General features: G+C 45.2%; 1 long non-coding RNA gene across 1 annotated transcript; it reads right to left on the reverse strand.

The window, feature by feature from the left end:
• Positions 1-3,249: 3,249 nt before the first annotated feature.
• On the reverse strand, positions 3,250-20,821 carry LOC144141932 (uncharacterized). The gene is made up of 4 exons (XR_013316758.1): positions 20,722-20,821; positions 20,373-20,402; positions 18,593-18,685; positions 3,250-3,364 (listed from the first exon to the last, which is right to left on the reverse strand). It is a non-coding gene; the product is annotated as an uncharacterized LOC144141932 (long non-coding RNA).
• Between the last annotated feature and the right edge of the window lie 750 nt (positions 20,822-21,571).

Raw genomic sequence — 21,571 nt, forward strand, 5'->3', positions numbered from 1 at the left:
TTACTTTCCCTTAAATATCTTTTTTGTCTGAAAGAGAAGTATAAGCCTGGGTATCAGAAGAGGATGATCATTTTAAAAACAAGAACTACAACTTATTATACTACCAAAAAAACGGCATGGTGCCCACATGCATTATCATAATACAAAATAATAAAAAAATTGCGCCTTCGTAGTAGAATGACAGAGCTAAGACGCCAGTGCTCCTATAAATATTGTCTTATAGCGATTCAATGATTGGGCTACTCAAGTATGTGTTCAACGATCAGAGAATTGCTTGAAATAGTTTTGCCACTTTCAAACCATCAGCCTTTTCTGGGCCGGCTGCTTTAGGGAACTGCAAATCGGCGGCGGGCCCAGACCTCATACCAAACAAAGCCCTACGCAACCTAAACGACGGGGCGATTGGCGACCTCACCCGGTACTACAACAGCTGTTGGCTAGCCGGGAAGCTGCCCCAGCAATGGAAGACCGCGCGTACCGTGCTGATCCCCAAGCCGGGCAAGCCACCAAGCATCGACAACCTGCGCCCGATCACCCTCACGTCCTGCGTGGGGAAGATCCTGGAACACGTACTAAAGAACAGATGGCAACGCTACCTGGAGTCCAAAGGCCTCTACCCCGAAACCATGCTGGGGTTCAGGGAGAGGCTCAGCACACAAGACGCCATGCTAATGCTGCGACACGAGATAATCGACAGACCCGTCCACTCGCAAGACAACAGGGCGGTGCTGGGCCTCGACCTACAGAGCGCCTTCGATAAGGTGAAGCATTCTGCTATCCTGGCGCAGGTGTCTAGCCTCGGCTTGGGCCAGCGCTCGTACGACAACATTCGAGAATTCCTGACTGGGAGAACTGCAAAGATCCAGGCCGGGGACCTACAACTGGAAGAGCGAGAGCTGGGCAGCGTTGGCACGCCGCAGGGCTCGGTCATCTCGCCCCTGCTATTCAATCTCGTTATGATCGGGGTGGCCAACAAGCTGCTCTCGGAGGTCCCGCAGGTCCGCCACAGCATCTATCCGGACGACATCACGCTGTGGGTCCCCGGGGGGAGCGACGGTCACATCGAGGACACGCTGCAGGCGGCCATCAATACCATAGAAGACCACCTCGACGGCACTGGCCTCGTGTGCTCCCCACAGAAGTCGGAACTACTAGTCATTCCTCCGCCTGGCAGGAACCGAAAGCAAGCGCTCGTCGGCGCCGAGGGAATTACCCTCCGCACGAGGGACGGCACAGTCATACCGAGAGTGCAGGTACTCAGGGTCCTCGGAATGCTTCTGGAAGCCAGCGGCGGCAATACTGCCACAGTGAACCGGCTGACCACCAAGATTGGGGCAGCCAGCCGCCTCATAAAGAGAGTGGCGACGACACACCGGGGCATGAGAGAAGCCAGCTTGCTTCGGCTAGTACAGTCGTTTGCCATTAGCCACGTCCCGTACGTGGGGGCCTTCCACGTGTGGAAGGTCCAAGAGCGAGAACGAATCAATGCGGCAATACGGAAGGCTTACAAAGCGGCCCTGGGTCTATTGGACTGTACCAGCACGGCAAGGCTCTTCGAGCTGGGCGTTCACAACTCCATGGAAGAGATTGCCGAGGCGCAAAGGACCGCGCAACTGGAGCGACTCTCGACCACCAGAACGGGCAGGAACATCCTCACCCGGCTGGGACTCGATGGGCGAAGTGTACCTAGCGAGGCGGTTATGCTACGAGAGACGGAGCATGCGCTCCCGTCGAGGACCCTGCAGAGAGTGAGGGTAACGCCTCTACCTCGCAACGTGAACCCCAACTACAACCCGGAAAGACGTGCGGCAAGAGCGAGAACCCTTACGGACACGTACGCTAGCGACACCGGCGCGCTCTTCGTGGACGCGGCACGGTACGCCGGATCAAGAGACAAGTTCGTGGCGGTGGCGGTAAAGGCCACCACCGGGGAAATCTACAGCGCGTGCAGCGTGCGAGTGCGATCGGCGCAGCAAGCTGAGGAAGCGGCAATAGCGCTCGCCCTTACGGACCAGAGGTGTTCCACGGTGTTGAGCGACTCCCGCTCTGCCATCAGGAGCTACGCCCGCAACCGTGTGTGCAAAAGTGCTGCGAAAATCTGTGAAGTGCAGTGCAGTGACTCCAATGCAGCGGACACTGTGCCGGCCACCTACCTTCGGTGGTTCCCGGCGCACACCCCCGCGACCAGCGGCCCGCACCCCAACCGCAACGAGACGGCGGACGCCACCGCGCGTGCTCTCACCCACCGCGCGGAGGCGGCCGGAGGGACGGGCCCGCTGAACGCCTCCGAGGAACCGCACGAAGGCCGGACCGGGGGGCGTGTGAGTGGCGGTGTAGTGCGTGCAGCGAGTGCGAGTGTTCGGTGTAGCGAAATCTCGGGCCCCAGTGAGGTGAGCGAGGACGAAGAGGAGGCGGATCCGCTGCTGGGATACGCCGAGATGTTGGACTGGTACCGTGCCGGTCGCCAGACCATGCCACCGCCTCATCCAAGACTCACGCGAGAGCAGGCAGTGCGGTTTAGGCAGCTGCAAACCAACTCTGTGCTCACGCCGGCGCTGGCGCGCTACGTGTGCCCGGAGATGTTTGACAGTGAGCAGTGCAGTGTGTGTGGAAGTGCAACAGCGACTCTTACCCACATTCTCTGGGACTGCACTACGGACCTGTGTCCACCCCGGTCACACCCGGTGGGCTTACCGATGGACGTGGTGTGGGCTATGCAGTCAAGAGACTATGAAGTGCAGTTGCAGGTAGTCCAGCGGGTCGAGGCGGCTCTCGCCCGGCAATCCCGAGGGCGGGCTGATGCCGCGCGGGACCGAGGGATGCGAGCCTTGGGGACCGCCGGCGGTCCGGCAGGCCCGAGTGGAGGTCGGGGGGGCACTCCGCCTTGACGACAGGCCTAGAACAGTCGGGCTGTGGGCGATCCTGCGTGGTCCGCCTCCAGCCTCCGTAGGATTTTTGATCCAATAAAGTCGATTTCTCTCTCTCTCTCTAGGGACCTTCCACTTAAGACAAAGTTCAAATTTTTTTTCATTCCTCTGTGTGAATTTCTCGTCATTCTGCAAGCACGCACGTTTTAGTAAAAGTTTTTGCGAAGTACGAAATACACCATGCGGAGACGTAAGCTCCCAACAAAACTTCGCTTTGCGCCAGTGTTGTGTTGACCACAATGTGGGAAATTGTTTGGGAAGCGCAGACTTTAAAATTAGTAAAACAAAGCCATGAGCCTGAGTAGTTTTGTTGAACAATACAGCCGTTTATTTAGCACAACTGCACGCTGTTAATTCGGCGTTAGGTAAAGGCATCGATTCACGCCGTAGTTCTTGTTGCACCATAAATAGTCACAGCACTCCCACTGATAATTACACTGTAAAAAAACCACGTCAAGCACAAAAAATATACTCAACAAATACTCAACGTCAAGCATCAACTACGAATACAAATATACATCTAGTTCCGAATAAAAAATACCTTATAAAGGTGCGATGATTTGAGTTTCAGTATTTGTGGGCAAACTGCAAGTTTACACACTAGTTTTTCATTATTGATGATTGTTCTAGTATTTAGAAATAACACTAATCATCAGATGTAAAATATCTTGCTAAAACAGTATCATAAATTGCACTTGGGCTGCATGCTTAAAAGCACAGTGCATCACATTAAACAAGACAGCGGAAAAGCTCCAAATAAAAGTGGAGTTTGTTACACAAGGAATTGTGGGTAAAATAACCTAGTAACGGTGATCAACTTAAAGTCCTAGGTGATTTAGGGAGTGTCACGCAATGTTGTACCTTTAAAACTTCCACTTATGCTGAGGGCAAGCTGTCGCAATTCAAAACAGAAAGATAAACCAATGTTCTGATATTTAAAGCTAAACCTCAACATATGAGGTTTGCGAGACGGTAAAAAATTTGGCGTAGGGCCGATGATGCAATAAAGAGAAAATCTTCAGTGTGGAGGCTGTTTCGACTAACCAAAAATCCTCATTCGCACTAGGTTACACTTTGTTTAAACTTTTGGCTGAAGCATTGCAATTGTAGCAACAACACAGTCGAAAGAACATCATAAATAAAATACGGCACTCAAAATGGTAACAGAACATTTTTCTCGCCATGTAGACAGGAAGGGCTTCATAAACAAACCAAAATACCCGCTAATATTGTTTACACACTATATTCACAGCTCCCTGGCCCTAAACGCATAGGCTAGAAATGACAACAACATGACTGAAAATCGCGTCAGTGTTCGACAACCATACACAACAGGAATACTAGAATCACCCGCTGAATTTCGGTAGAGACTACGTTTACTAAAGTGCAACCGGGGCGTGTCCGGCCTGCCAGCCTGTTTACGGACGACCTGTGCATTGGAGGGACACCAAAGCAGATGACGGTAGCGGGGTGTGGGCGCGCTTTCTACCACACTCTGGGCTCACCTTGGGTCTCACGCCTCAAGTTTTAAAGCAAAGTGTTCTCTAAGCGATGTAGCCGACGTGATTGTACTAGCTACTTTGCAGCGAACTCAAAGACGGCTCCAAGCCATTGTTTTTTTTTTTGCTGGTGGAAGCGGCGCTACCGAACACAAACATACATTTTGAGGCTTTGGTACACCGGGGCAGCTAGGGTTGTCTATCGAACTGAGCATTACGCCAAAACGTTAGGGCGATGCACCGAATGCTCACTAAAGACGGAGGCGGACCTGGTCCAGGGCATGAATTCTTCCGGAAACAATTTGTACACATGCAACATGACGACAGCACACAATCTCAAATGTAGTCTCGCACTTCATTGCTCATCATGCGGCTGCGTGTCGGTCTGGATGGCTGCGCCATTTTGAAAAGGTACACAGATACGGACACGAGGGAGATACACGAAGAGTTCGACATTGCGATAAAGAAAGAAAAATTCGTCAGTAAGCCATCGGTTGCTTTAACACTAAACGAGATAAATTACCTCAATGGGTGTGTAAGTATGACAAGATGTAATTACGTCTTCTCATGGTTGTGTAAATTTTCTGGTTTTGTTGTATTGTATTTTGTGTGAGACAACCATATTTATAAGCAAGCTGCAATAAATTACGCTCAGTTGTTTGTCAGCGCATATCTATGCCTTCTTTCTTGGTCCTCGTCTTTTGCGCTGTTTTGGAAGAACAGAAGTGATTTCCGCGAGTTCTATATTGAAATAAGAAAAAAGAAGTGAGCATTCATTTTTTATGGGCTTTTTGAAAATTAAAACGGTAGTTTGAAGTTGAACGGTCAGGAACAGAACTCCTGAAAAAGAGAAATGATAAATATTGCTCGCCCCCTCCCATAATTTTATAACGCCAGCAGCTGGCAGTAGCAATCCCAGTCTGAAAACCAAGCTTGAGCAATGTATAAGCTATAAATAACCAACCTTGAGCTTTTTACAAACATCCGTAGTGCAATTCAGAAGCACAAAGAATTCTCCTCAGTCATTCATGACTGCAACGCTGATAACGTTCTGCTAAACTAAGCATGCCTATCGACTAAAATTCCTGATTCTGAAAGTATTCACTGTGCGAAGGAATTTAAAATCCATCACGAAAAGGTGGCGGTGTCTTGATTCCTTGCTCACACGAAATACAATCTCAATTTATACACATTGTGGGCCACATTGAATTTGTGTGCGAACGTGTTACACGTCATAGAATGTGGTTGTGTGCGGGTGCTATCGCTCTCGTAATTCTCTTACACGATATTTAAATAAACTAAGCGTACGCTTCCAGAATTCCCGTTTTTTTCTTGGCTAGCTCAACTTTGCTTATGCTTGTTGGTGTTCCGTGCCTACGCTATCTGTTTCGAACTCGTCTCAGACGGCTCTATTGGTTACCATTAAAGATGAACTTATTTTAACCCAGATATTCGATCCGCGTCATTCGGTGCGCGTCAATCCAATTTCTGCTTATCTCTTAGATTTGACTGTAACCAAAATGTCTGCCCGGAGTCAACGAACATGCATACTGCACTTTATTTGCAACTTTAGGCTTCCCGTCATGACTCAAAGAGTGTTCTCAACAAACATCAGCATGGCTTTATGAAAGGTCACTCTTCTGAACCCAATGTCTACTGTTACAAAAGACCTGTTTTCTGTTCAGCACCACGGGAGCATCTTTTACTAACCCCGCCTGCATTCACTGCATTATTTTTTACTATGAAAAAGCCTTTGATATCGTGTTGAACTGCCTCCTAATATAAAAATTAGGTAAACTTTATATAGTTATCACATCCGGATATGGAATAAAAACGCCCTGCATATTGCAGCCAAGAACATTTCTAATAACAATTACAACTCACCTGCGTTCCCTGTACCTTCCGGTGTATCACTATGTTCTTTGTTGGGCCCCTTCATTTCTTAATATACCTTAGCGTTTTAGCGAACAACAACGCTTTTTCAAAGCGACTATGCGCAAACGATTGCGTAATTTACCGATGAATAACTAAAAATAATGACGGCTTAGCCTTTCAGATAGTACAAAGCAGCGCTTCTTTTATGTGGGAAGATTGGTTAATGACAATGAATGTGCATAAATTCAAAGATATGCGAATTGGACCAAAGGCAACAACAGCAAGCTTCACCTTACCTACAAAATCTTTGCAATCTCTACGCTGTTAAAATTTACAAACGTTGTGGTCACATAACCATTAGGCTCTTGTGGCAAACGCATGTTGATCACGTAACCAGGAACGCAAATGGCGTGTTCAGGTTCTTGCGCCGTAACCTTTTCCTTGCGACTAATTTTTTAAAACTACCGTTATACGAATCCCTCGTCAGATCTAAAGTAGAATGTGCCTCTCCTATTTATTATCTCATTAATTTTTTTCTTTCTAACCCACTTGAATCTGTTCGGAACCGTGCCGTCATTATTGTTGTGTGCAACTTCTCTTTAACCCCAAGTGTATATTCAATAAAAAAGAACTACCTGACCTTTCAGTAACAAGAAAAACAGCCGGATTGTACCTTTCTTATCAAATCTATTCTACTTAAAGTGACGTCAAGCGCGACCTTTTTACTTATCCTTCTTACGTTTCCTCACGCATTTACAACACATTCATGCTTGCAGTGCCATCATGCCGCACCAGCGTGTGCTTCAACACCTTTGTATCAAAGCCACCCCCGGAATGCAACCAACTGCCCGCTTTTATCGAAAGCATCACATATCCTTTATCGCTCAAGGCAGCCATGTATTGCCTCAACGTGTATTACCTCTTTTCTCACGAGAGCCCTCTATGCCCTGAAGGTATTGTAATAAGCAACAATAAATAAATGAACGACGGACCATATGCACGGAATAAATTCGTAGCATCGTACAATTCGAAACAGTGTTTTTGAGCGTGAGCAGTACTAGTGGCGGCAAACTTATCAGTTCGAGGAGTCCCTCAAAAGTAAAACGTAGACAATGATGAGCTGGTCAGTCAGATAGCTGATTTGATAGGCAAAACCAGAGCCGCCGGAGACGTGGACGCGGGTCATCGGGTCCAAATCGGGAGGCTTGGAAGTCGAACTATGACGTTATATTTACAAATACTGCAAAATCGATTCAATTGTAAAGATATCCCGCAAATTGATTGGAAAGAACATCCTGATTGGAATCTCGGATGAACCACAGTGTTTTCCAAATGAACATCTTTGCCCAAAATCGAAGCTACTCCTAGCATAAGCTATAATCAAGAAAGACGAATGCTGATGACGATTTTTCTTGATTAGGAATGACGAGAGAGTTTCACGCAAACTGAAAGACACCGATAGGATTCGCATTCCGACTGACGCTGACATAACCAAAAATTGTTCAGCCCTGCTGAAATCTAGCTGGCAACTAAAAACCCAATCACCATGCATAGCAAGAAACTCACGTTTTCAGAACAACTAGGATTTCTTTCCTGCGCAAAATGTGCAACCTCAGGCACTACTTTTACGAAAGTTCTCCATTGTGTAGAAAAGATCAAGTTTTTGTACTCCTTAGTCATATAAATTTATTTTTTAACGACCTCATGTTTGCAGACACGTGCTATCAGATGATTGCGACATGCTAGTTCTTCAAGGTTATAAATACTACTTTATTTTCGAGCTAATTTACGCGGTGGCGGTGAACTAAGGCATGTTCGCCGCCGTATGCCTTGTGAAGGTAGCACGCAATTGAAGTGTTGTACTGCTGATTTAAAAATACAGTAGTTGCAACACAAAAGCAAAATTTTTACCGTTATTTTTTGTACTTCGTTACTCAACTAACGTGCGTTCTTGCGGTTTATGAGACAGTTACTTGACTACATAAGGCTAAAGCAATACAACGAACTGGACGCGGGCGACTCAAACATAAATTTGATATAAGACCACATTCTTCCACGGCATTTTGCCATAAAAATTCGCGCATGCCGGTTCTAAACCGCACTGTCTCTGCCCAATGAAGTGACACAGACCAACAATTTCCTTGTTGATGTTTTCGCTATCAGGTCTCAAGACATGGTTCAAAAGTAGCGATCATGGCCCAACATTTTGCGCTAACACATATACGAAATCAACGCAGACTTGGAGATCTCCTCAGTTTAAATATAGGTCATTTTAAAAGGCTAAGATGAACGCCTTTCGGTTGCGTGTACTGGAGAAGAACTTCTCAACAATATAAAATAGGACCAGGGCAAAGTACTCATATGGAGAAATTTTTTATACATTCTTTCGGTTATATAAAACATTTTTTTTAAACAGTGAAGGGGAAAAAAATTCGGAATCCTTTGAAATTGACCTATCAAACAAATGTGGTCCGTAAAAACGTAACTTTAAAAGCCGCGTTTTTACACGTAAGAGTCCTTATAGCTGGCTGAATTCTAAAAATATAGCAACACAATTATTTCGGAATGAAGAAAGGCAAAGTCGATGTACCATGAACATTCCTTAGTGCACAATAAAGAACAAAACAGTACGATTATTGGCAAGATTGTTAATAAAATCTTGAAAAGGCTTCAAGTAAAAAATTCAAAGCTAGCAGAAGTAGCCCTAGCAGATTCTTTGATTGCGAAATTCGTCAACTCGGGTCTACCTCCGACAACATCAAATCGCTCTCAAAATTCATACCAGCCAATTAACGCCGTATTTCCTCCCCCAAAACTACTACGAAATTCTACCGCATGTTCATTGCGTTAAAAAGCAAACGGGCCACCGAAGTATATGGTCTTCAACTTTCTCTTGTGTAGCCTATGGTTGATGCTCGTGTTGCGCATCTTGCACATATTGTTAATATAATTTTGGAACCAGGCTGGTTTGTTTGTGCAATTACACGGATGAAGTACCGGTAATTTTAATGTGGTGAGAAAAATAAAGTCAGCAGCTACACAGCAGTCTGTTTACCTCGGGTTTTTTTTCTAAATGTGAAGAAAACATTTTTAAGATCAAACACTTTTTAATAAAAAGACACCATGACAGAACGATGACATAACTTGTACTTGGTGTTATCGACTGAAACGGCGTTGCTACTATGAAAGAAATGCTAAAAAGAAATGCTCATAAAAGTGAGCTTACACTGGCGATCTTCGCAGCCTTCAGAAAGGCGTTGTATTTCTCAAGCCACGAATTGATGATGATGAAGATGGTTTGAGTTTATTGGCGGAAAGCCGACATGAGCAAAGAGCCCCCCATCCAAAGCTATTTGATAAGGAGGGAACACAAAATAAAATAAGTTAAATATATGAGCACGACTGGTGTAAAGCGCCAGGGTGAAAAACAGGAGTCGTTATAAGATAAATAAGGTGGTTGGTGTATAGAACCAGGGGTAAAACTATGGGTGGTATGAGACGAGTTGTAAGAAGTTAACTTCTGATAGGAACCTAATGGTGCGCTGAACACAAAACATAACATCGTCTCCGAAGAAGTATAACGGGTGTGGTGGAATATGTCGTGTGTCGAATAGTGGGAAGTGTTTGCATCGTGTAATGTCGAGTGCCTTACATTGTATGAGGATGTGGATCATAGATTGGGCATCTTTGAACCTGCTGCACAGAGGTCTTTGACATGTAGTGAGTAAGTGCGAATGCGTGTCATGTGTGTGCCCTATCCGTTTTCTAGCCAAGGCTCCATCAGTGTATCTATTGCGTGTGTCGGTGGTGTATGGTCCCAAGTATAGGTTGGTTTACGTGAAACTCTTCTGTTTGTTCACTCCAGTGTGTTTGCCAGGTTTTGCGAAGTTGTTGTCTGATGTGTGGTTTCACGTCGCTGTAGGGTAATGTGGTTATATCTGCTGTATTCAAGAGTGTAGCAGCAGCAGCCATCCGATGCGCTGCTTCGTTAACAGCTATACCACAGTGGCCAAGGACAGAGCAGAGGACCAGTTGAAATTTTTGGACCTACACAGATAATAATACCATTGACAATGAGATTGACAACATGGTTTTTGGAAGACTTTGTAGACGACACTGCCCGCCCTGCACTGAGGGGATCTGTATATATAATAAAAAGTGGGGTGCGGCTTTGAAGTATATGAATAACAACAAGAAGTACACCATACGCCTCTGCCGTAACGATACTAGTACAACTATTGGCGTTTTAGTGACAGTAAGGCCGGGTCCATGCACCGCGCACGACCCAGAGCTGGCAGTTCTAGAGGCGTCCGCATAAAATTCAGAGCATTGATACTTCTGCTGCAAATACAAGAAGTACGGCAGAATTGCACATGTGGGGGCTCGGTTTTTATCTATATGTATAAAAGATGTGTCTCATGACAAAGGGGCGGATATGCCATGGTGCCGTAAAATCTGTTACAAAAGATTGGATGGCGTTTAAAAAGGAGACAGCAAGATCTGACCCTTCCTCTCTAAATCTGTAAGAGAAGGGCGCAGAGAACGATGGTCAATTTAAAAGGAGTTCAGTCAAGAATGTATCATAGAAAACAGAATTAAAAGGATAGTGAGCAAGTATGAAATTTTAACAGCATAAAAAAGATCTGTGTATGCTTGCTGACGTTGTAGGTTCCACTTGTAGCACTCTACATACAGAATTTCAACAGGACTAGTCCGGAAGGCGCCAGACGCCATGCGGAGCCCCAGATGGAGCACTGGGTACAGCATTTTGAGGGACGTTTTACTTGCTGACCCAAAAACATCACTACCCTAGTGTAATCAGGAACCTATCAAGCTGGTGAAAACACGAAGAAGCCGTTTGTCAGCTCCAATAGAAATGTGCGAGAGAACCTTCAGGATAGTCATGGTTTTTAAGCATTTCTGTTGTAGTGTTTTATGTGTGAGATGAATGTGAGCTTTTCGTCGAAGATAATACCTAAAAACTTGTGTTCCTTTTCGACAGGAATCGAGACATCATTGAGTTGAATGCCTGGATCTCGCCGGATGCCACGCCTTTTGGAACACAAAACACAGGTGCACTTCCCCGGATTAAGTATAAAAACATTTCTATCAGCCCAGCCGGCTAGCTTGTTAACACCAAGATTGACTTGGCACTCACAGACAGACAAGTTACGGGATTTAAAAGACAGTTGAACGTCGTCTACAAAAAAAACAACAGAAAATCAACGATGGCAGTGCGTTCCTAAGAAAATTCATTTTCATAAAATAAGGGTGCAACTTAAACCTCTACCTTGTGGCCCTCCATTTTCCTGCACATAAACCGTTGAGACTGCAGTTCGAACTCACACATGGAAGGTTATTTCAGACAAGTAGCTGGCAAGTGTGTTCATCATGTTACCCGACATGTCGAAGGATTTTAGTTCCCTTAGGAAGCCTTACCGCCACGCGGTATTGTACACTTTTTCCAGATCAAACAATACCGTCATACAATATTGTTTATGGACGAAAGCAGCCTTTATGTAAGTTGATCATTAGTGGATTGCCCTGCCCTGAAGCCAGCCTGGCAGCTATCTAGAAGACCGTTGTACTCAACAAAGTACACGAGTCTCCTGTATATCATCTATTCGAGGAGCGCTTCTAAGGGCGATGGGCCAATAGCTACCGGGAGGGGAAGGGTCCTTTCCTTTCTTCAGGAAACCACTACTACGGCCTCCCTCCAAGAGCGAGGAACGTGCTCCGAAAGCGATTTGTTGTATAGATGTAGCACTGTTTCAAGAGTGTCTGGGTGTAGATGTTGTATCATGGTGCATGTGATTGTTTGCACCAGGAGCTGAAAGCTTACATGTGCTCAGAGCAGCCTTCACCTCATGAATTGAAAAAGGAGAATTGCAAGAGGTGTACGCCTTGTTTTCACGCCGGGACTTCTTTTCTACAGATGTTTTGTTTTTAATGAAAGTGTTTCTGTAGTGTGCTGAACTGGACACGTCTTCAAAGTGTAGTGCGAGTGTGTGAGGCTGATCTTCCAGTGTGTAGCCTGTTGTACTAACAAGGGGCAGGCTATGTGTTTGTTGTCCTGTTAGTTTATGTATTCGTGTCCAGACTTTGTGTGTGTCTGTGTAAGAATTTATGGATGTCAAGAAGGTGTTCCATCTCTCTCGTTTTTCCTCACGGCGCACATGGTTTTCTAACGCCTTGGCCCGATTCAACAAAATAAGGTTAGCCGACTTGGGGTACTGACGAAGGATACCCCGTGCTTTGTTGTGGGCTTCTCGCGCCCGGTTAAAGTCCTCAATCCAGCACGGCCTCCTCTGGTTGCACGGGGCAACAGAAGCGTGAGGAATAGACTTTTTGGCGGCGACGAGGATGTGCACCGTGAGACGTTGGGTAGTATCTTCAATGTGCTGATGTCGTATGGATGTGTGGTGCAGTTTGGATGTCTCAGAATGTGTGTTCCAGTTCGCTTTTGCTTTATCGAACCGGTTTTGGGAAGATGGACTGCATGGGCCTTTACCTATGTAAGTTAGTGGGGTGGGTAAGTGGTCACTACCATTTGGGTCAGTGCCCACATCCCACTCGAGAAGAGAAAAGAGAACTGTGGAGCCAATAGCCAAGTCAAGATGTGAGTGTGTGTTGTGTCCTATAATAACGTCTGTGGGCCAAAGTTTGATGAAGAGCCATGCTCCTGAAGATGTAAGGAATTTCTCTATCAGGCGACCTCGGGCATCTGTGCTAGGAGATCCTAAAGAGAGTTGTGCGCTATAAGGTCACCTGTTAAGATGTATGGTTCGGGCAGCTGGTCGACCAGCGGCTCGAAGTCAGAGATTGAAAGTGCATAATCACGAGGAATGTAAACGAAGCATACCATTATCAACATATTAAAATTTTTTGTGCGTATTGCTACAGCCTCAAGGACGGTGTTGAAAGCGATAGGGTGGCTTGCTAGAGATTTCCGGGCTATTATGGCTACACCACCCAAAGAGTGGGTGCAGCCCATCCTATCCTTTCTCAATACAATACAGCTATTTAAGAACTTTGATTGATTAGAATTTAAATTTGTTTCTTGGGCACACATTAAACTTGGTTGATTAGCATGCAGAATCTTATACACGTCATCAAGGTTATTCAGCAGGCCTCTTGTGTTCCATTGAACTATATTTTGTCTTCCTATTATGATGTGTTAAAGATACTGGAGTGTGACTGTTTATGTGAGGTCTTTCGGGGCTTGCACTCTTGGGAGAGGTTTTTTAATCTTCTCGGGATGTTTTGATGAAAGAACCTGCTCCTTCCGCTGCGAAGCAGACAAGAAAGGTCCCACATCAATGTCCTCATCAGATTTTGAAAGGGTGGCTGGCGGAGCAGACCCCTTGAACTTCGCAACCTTCCCGCTGCCCTTCGATGCAGTCGCGACGGCCGAGGGCGTCAGGAGCGCCCCGGGTGGCACAGCCGGTGCGGGGGGGTGGGAAATACAGTGGTTTCTTCCGTGTCAATGTCCTTCGGGCCCTCGGGTGTGCTTTGGGCTCATGGAGAGGAGAAAAGAGTGGTTGCAGTAGCATCCCCACCGGACGTGGATGCCATCACTGCCGCTGCTGGCTCAGCGAGCGGTGCGGAGTCACTTTGGGCTGCAAGAGTCAAACCAAGGAGGGGGGGTGGGGTTTGTGGGACCAAGTCCGACTCACGGTACTGGGTCCCTGACAAAACTAGACGCCGCTCCGCCCCCCGGCGAGCTGCGTCGGCGTACCTGCCCAGATGGAAGGAGGCGAACTTTTTCCGCGCGTTTGAGAAGGTGATTTTTTCGGTGGCCTTGATGTTTATAATTTTCTTTTCGAGTTGTAATTTTTCACATTTCTTGGAGTAGTCCGCGTGTAGACCGTTGCTGTTTCCGCAAATACGCTGTTGCGTGTTACACTTTTCAGACGGGTGGTCGTGCTGGGCGCATTTCGCGCACGTATTTTGGCGCGACAGGAGGTTGTGCCGTGCCCAAAACATTGGCACTTAAAATAGCGCCGCGTGTTCGGGATGTAAGACCGGACTGGACATCGCACCAAATCTGTATTGGTTAAAATGCACGAAACGTTAGGATGAGGTGCTTTGTTGGTATGTGTTTATCGTCTATTTGTACAGGTATTCTTCTGACCGCTGTTACACCCTGGCCACGAAGGCCCTCCAGCAAGTCGGCTTCAGTTTCATTCAGTGGGTCATAGTCCGAGACCATGCCCTGAGAGCTGCTTATGCTGCGGTGGGGCGTGACTCGGATGGCCAGATCTGCGATGCTGGTTTGCACACGAAGCTTACTGTCCTGATCCTGGCTATGCACCTCGATAAGGATTTCACCGGTTCGATGTTTTTTGGCCTTGTACAATTCTCCAACGATAATCTCAAAAAATCTTGAAATAAGAAATACCGACTGTGAAGCAAGAGCTTTTGTTGGGTCTACCAATTCCATCACGATGAATCGAGGATAGTTGTTAGATTTCCGAGCAAAGAAACTTCGGTGCAGCCCGTTTTCGGGGGCGTATGACGTTCGGGGAAGGGGGGTTAAAGGGTTAAAAGGGCACCGGGTACATTCTTCGTCAGCCTTACTCTGATAGCTGAAGTGGTCCCGGAGCTCCCATCGTGGTAAACAGACCGGGAGCCCGTCCGCCGGAGCCTGACCTCGGATCCAACGGGCACCGTTTGAGGTTTCTACAATTCACCTTAAACACACGTCGCCAGTTTGGACCCAGCTTATGTATGGAGGCTCAGGGCCCGCGTGTTGCCAACACCGTCACCAAGAATGCTCAATGTGTCCCGTGCGGGGTCAAGCCCAGAACTTACTCCAACACAGGCTAGCTTGCAACCCTGTGAAATATCGCCTGAGCTTTGAAAAAATTTTGGTGCATTGGGATGCAGGCTGTTATCTTCTTCGATATTTTCATCTGGGGGGCACCACGGATCCATTTTGGGGCATATTCTGTTTTTTTACTGATTTGGCTAAAATTGATAAAAATACCTTTATTCGTTACGCGTTTGACACCATAATATTTGTATCTTCGAGAAGTACTAAATATAGTGGTTAAGCGTAGAAACGGCATGAGAAACTTTGGGATTGGTCTAAAACTAAAATTCTCAAAATAAACGCCCGCAAGGCAAAAGCCATTTCATTTCAAGCCAAAAACACACGCATGCACATTGATAACCAATTTAACCTTCGCGACACGCCTATTCATGTCTGCAAAAACACAGAGTTCATAGAGCCGCCTTCTCATTTAATACGTGTTTAAAATTTCCCTCTGAATTATTGCCCAAATCTCATCAATCAGCATCGAATGCTTTATCACTGTGTCGTTGATTACAGGATTTAAAAGAGAGTTGAACGTCGTGTACATAGATTGAACAGGAAATCGACGGTGGCAGCGCCTTCCTAAGGGAATTCATTTTTCCAAAAAAAAGGGTGCAACTTAAAACTCCACCTTGCTGCACTCATTTTCCCGCACATGAACCTTAGAGAGTGCAGTTCCATCCCGAACACGAAAAGTTCTTTGAGACAAGTAGCTGGCAAGTGTGTTCATAATGTTTCCCGACATGCCAAACGACTTCAGGTAGCTTAGGATGCCATACCGCCACGTGGTATCGTACGTTTTTTGCAGATCAAAGAATACCGTCATACAATATTGTTTGTGGAGGAAAGCATCCTTTATATAAGACTCGAGAACGACGAGTTTTATTGTTAGTGGACCAGCCTGCCAGGCCGCCCACGAGGAGATCGTTGTACTCAAATGCCACCAACAACATTTCGACAAGGTATGGACACAATGCCAGCCATTCAAAATGTCACACCTTTGTTAAATACGTTATCGATGCTGATATCGTTCCACGTATCTTCGATGAGCCCTTAACATATTTGAGTCAGTCGTAGAGGGCATTCTAAAATCAAGCCTAACGCACAAACCCAAAAGGCGCCACTTTTCGTATAAGTTTATAATTTCAACCACATTGACAACGCCGACGAGATGCTGCCCGACCCGGAGAAAACCTTCAAAATTGAAAACTTTTTATTCCTAAATATAAACATGACACACGAAGATTTCTGAGACGGCGCGACTACCTGCGCCCCCTTTTAGCAAATTACTCAAGGGCCATCTACGTGGTTGACAAAATGCAGCGCACTTTTCAGCTGGGACTACGTGGAGCCAGAACCTTCCGTGAATAGCAACAACGCTGCAAAGCCAGTTTGTGGTCGCTCATTTTGACAAAAAAGCCGATGCAAAAGGCGCACAGTCACCATTGATGAACGCGTGTGTGCCAAAGCCATCAAAAAGTGGCCCAGAGTCTCTGCCTTAATGTTTGAAACGCCGATGCTTACAGCGAAGCTGATAGTTTTCCCTAATAAAAAAACTACTCTTTACCCAGCTATACAAATGCAGCATATTCTTCTTTTATTACGCCTGTGTGAGCGCACAGCGTCGCTGGCGCTCACGCAGGGCGCCTTCTTTGGGAATGCAGACGACTTTAGCAATTTTAGGAACATTCGAGACGCCACCGTAAAGGGCATTCATATATATGCGTGCCCTGTCTAGTCGGCTGTCCCATTCTCATCCGCTCCTAGAATCTGCCCACATGCGCTCTGCTCCCGCACACGCTCTCCCCTTTGCGCTGCAGTGTGCCTGGAGTTTGCTCTCCCCCGCGCTACACGATGCTCTCTCCACATCACTACGCCACGTTACCATTCCTTTTTTCATGAAATATTCAACCAAATGCCACTTCGCTATTAAAAATATAGCAGCCGTGAGGAACTATTCGTATACAGAAGCCGTAACCTGACCCAAGGCAGAAAATCGCGTCAGATTCCTCCAAAGAGCCGTGGCTATTATAACACTTGTTACCCATATTTCGGTCGTATGTTTATATTAGACAATATGGTTTAAGCAACTCTTCATTTTGTATAATGGCTTGCGAAAATGAAGAACCATTCTGGCCGTATTGAGCGTTGGATATGCCCCTGTGTGTACTCGATGTTGGCTTCATCTACAAATCTAGCAGGAAATATCTGGAGGCATGACTGTGTCTTCCGCCTTTCGTCGATTCACCACACCAGGACTTTCATGAAGATGGCGCGCTCTCAGAACGGTGGCGGTGAGTGAACTGCAATCCTAGCAACCCGCTGACATCGTATTACACGTAATGATCGACTTAGAAGGCATACGTGATTTCGCCTTTCCAAGGGCCTTCATCCATTTCGTCATTCCTCTACAACAAAGCGTCGGCTCTCAGACGAGAAGAAATTATTTTCTTGTTATGGCCCAGTGATTTTTGTGTTAAAATTTGAGATCGTGTCATCCCTCCACCCATAATCGAGCAAGCAACACTTCTTCTTACACCCAATATCTTTCAGAGCAACCAGAGCTGCTCCAAACATAACCAATGTGAACTGCCGCCGAATAAACACGTTACTGATGGTGTTATACCCGTCTGGTAAAGCTGTTACCCTGAGGCAGTTGCCACCAAAGTGTCCGTCAGTCCGTCGACATATTTTGTACACGTCTGTTTCCCTCAAGTATGGTTTGTCAGATCTTTTTAAGTGCGAATGCACTTCTTAAGCAACTCTGAACCTTCGTCCACCGGCGATGTCCGCGCACGTGGATGTGGGCGCGCGCAGCCTGGCCGCTGACATGGCACGTACCCACGTGGGGGATTGGCCAGGAATCTCCTCGTCTTCCTTGGCAACGGAGGGAGATGGGCGCGCGCTGCCTGGACGCTGACATGGCACATACCCACGTGGGGGATTGGCCAAGAATCGGGCGTGAGAAGGGCTAATGCACCTGCTTAAAGGAGTACTGACACGAACTTTCAAAGCTGAGATCCGCTCTAGCAATCAAGTACAACGACAACACAAATAGGTGTCTGTGAATAAATGCATCTTTCTTTCTTTGCAGTTGTGTGTGTGTGATCTCTCTTTCGCGAACATTACCGAACCGCGCAAATTCGAATCGTGCATTCGCACTTTCACAATCTTCCCCTCGGAGAAATGCGGGGAATTTTTCCACCAACACGCTACAATTTACAACGTGGTTTTCTCAATAATAACACCTAATAATGAATGAATCAAAGTACACTAAATACAATAATGGGATTTGTTTTTCACCTTCCCTATTGCTCACTTTATTTGCACACATGAAACTAGGTTTTCTGAACCAAATATGGTGTGTGCCATTAGGGAATAATCTTTGCTGAATTAACTTAGAAAACAAAAGGACAACAAACGCGTCTAGAAACTTTCCACTGCGCTACAATAAAGGTACGCATAATACTCACTCTCTCCCTATACTTTTTGCAAACTCCGTCTGCTTCGCCGCGGATGTCGTTCAGAGCAAAAATAAAGATCACGGCCAGCAGCAACCTGAAAATCTGTTCAAAATTGCGGCTTTATTAGTGTATCCTGAAATACATACTGATTTTGACTCGCTCTGGTAATACTAAAGTAAATAGAAACATTAAAGTCCAACTTTCCGTAAGTCCTTATCAAAATCTTTCCAAGCTCCTCTCGTTTTTCTTTCTTACGAACGCACTTGGCCTTGCTGATAACTTGCTGTTACAGTAAACAAAAGTGGTACAGAAACACAGGCAGATCAGTCAGGCCTTTTAATGAAAAGAGATGACTCTGCGCTTAAACAGTATAACCTCCCATGCGGCGTTGTCTTCCTAACAGTTGTAAAACAAATATAACCCCCGCACTTCCTTTGCTTCCGTCACGCTTCGGAAAATATAAGCGCCTGCAATGTGATTTCCAAATGACCTTGTTTAGCAATCGCAGTGGTAGTGCTTTTTTTATACACTTCTAAGTGTTTCATTACTAATGTTTTAACGTTGTGGAAGCAGAGGACTGCGCCCTTCGAATTTTTCGAGACCTATTTTGAGTACGTTGGGATGAATCCGCTGAATATCACAAAACCCCTCGTTAAAATCACAATCCTTTCTTCTTTTTCAATATAAAAATATTTTATAGGCACTTTTTATCTTATAACTACAGTAGCAACAAGTGAACATTACTGCCGTCCAGCTTTAAGACTGTCCCAAACATTTTTTACCAAACCAAGCATTTTTCGATATACTGGGGGTTCAAATAATTTACATTTAATAACTCTTCGACATCTAGAAAATTATATCCAGTTTAGCAGCGTAATGTTAGGCCATAGGGTATAAAATTTTGTTTTGATGGGTCAGAACTTCAGAGAAATCGTTTTGCAAATGTTCAAATTTCAGGTTTTTCGATCATTTTTGAAACTTGTTTTCCTTGCTAAAAGATATTTCACTGGAGAACAAATGGTCGTTGCTAGGCGTAGAAGTTCAGCCCACTCCTAATGTAATGGAATATTGCCTATGCTCGTGGCAATCATTTTAGACCAAGGGAAACAACGGAAAGGCAGCTTTCTTCGTAGGGGACGGTAACTTTATATTAGTTGTTCTTGTATTGTGAACGGAGCTGCATAAGACTCTAACTTACTAACGGTAATATTAGCGTAGAATGCTGCATTTGGACGTGCATTTTCCATGCATTTATTGCGCAATTTGCCGGATTGTTCATTTTGTGTTTAAGGCAATTGTAGTTTACAACGTCAATTTTGGTTGTCTTACACAAACGTAATCATAGAATCTTTGTGTGTCTTGATACCGCTCGTTCTTTTTCTTTTATGACACAATAAGTATAACTAGTAGTTTTAAATTACCACCGCTGCTTTGAACAATTTATTACGCAAAATATGCAATCGAATGCCGATGCTTTCTTTTATTCCGAGTCGTATTGAAACGAGTGGCTTTGGAGAAGAAGTAATAACAAGCTAGGTGTACTTAACCTATATCACTGAGCAATAACTGGAGATATCAGAACGGATTGTGTGCGAAAGAGGTGCGTATCCTAACAACTCTATCACATTGCATTTGCGCAAAAAAATGGTAAGTCATATTTCCGAGTGCATTTCCAGAAAAAAAAAGTACTGCAAATATTTCGGATTTTTAACTAGTTCGGGATTATCAAAAACGTTTATTACAGTTTTTAAGGGTAAAGGCAAGAACACAATATTCTGGCCATACGTACGTAATAGAGACTCATTTTGTTCAGTCAGAGCTGAAAGTGAAATATTTGTTATTGTACATGCTGTACTGTTGTTTTCGTAATTTGTACTTTAATGAAGGCAATGAAACGTGTGTTACATTGTTTATATTACCTAACCTACGCACGCCAAGTCACATTTCCCCTAAATGTTAAAAACAATAACACTCGCAACATACTATTTCCTCTTAAAATTTCGAACCAACACAAAAAATTCTCTTGCTAACAGTAGCTTGAAAAAAGTCCTACTGGTATAAAAATTTTATAAAAAGTAGGGAATACTTTTCAACTCAGAATAAAAAGATTTTTATTATTCCAAAGAGTTAATGATTACCTGTAAAGTTACCTGTTTCTTCAATTACTCCGTGCGAATATAGTCACCACCACGACGGTAGAAGTCCTACAGCAGAGTCAACGTGGCCACTGATCGTAATATAGGAATCCCTGGCAATATGTAAAGAAATACTGCAATTGTACTGTTCCACGATCGTCATTCAAATGAGGCTCGAGAACAGCTGGAGCGTGTCAGATTTGATGCTCCCCCGAGGGTATTGTGGGTTAAAGATTTTTTGTGATTTGGTTTTTCAAGATTCTTCTGAAAGCCACGTGTCGTGTGTGGAGCAAATTTTTTCAACGCGTGCACTAAAAGGTGCAAGTTTTCTACGAAAGCGTAAACAAAAACATTATGCTAAATTATGAAAACAGGCACGCTGAAAAGGGCAATGTTAAAACTCTTCTGTACCCAGTACAAGAAAGAAAATGATCTGCAAGCGTACATCTTCCAGATGTTGGACGCAAAACTTCACGAGTTGCGTGAATTGTACACGTGTTTGTCACAGTTAGTTGCGTATAGAGTTTTCCTGAAACTAATAATGCTCGTTTGTGTTACACTTGGGCGGCGTGAGACTATGCTTCCCGCGTTGCCAGAATTTTTCGGAAACATAATGCTTATAAGGTAAATCAAAACATTCCTAATGACTAGTTCAGCAAGAAAACTAACTTTAGTGTCAGCGTGCGTGTGACAGGGGAAAAGCGTCTTCTAGACAACCTGCCTTCGAAGCGTTCAGGACGGACTAGAGACGGGGTTCCAGGCACACCGATGCAACCGGAGAGGAAATGAGGAGCCGAAGATTGCAAAATAAACACTTAGCAAAATGTTGTTATACTGAAAACTCGCAATACCC

Source organism: Haemaphysalis longicornis, unplaced genomic scaffold, assembly GCF_048455015.1.
Source record: "Haemaphysalis longicornis isolate Haplotype H1 unplaced genomic scaffold, Haemaphysalis longicornis Haplotype H1 scaffold_6, whole genome shotgun sequence".
Lineage (NCBI taxonomy): Eukaryota > Metazoa > Arthropoda > Arachnida > Ixodida > Ixodidae > Haemaphysalis > Haemaphysalis longicornis.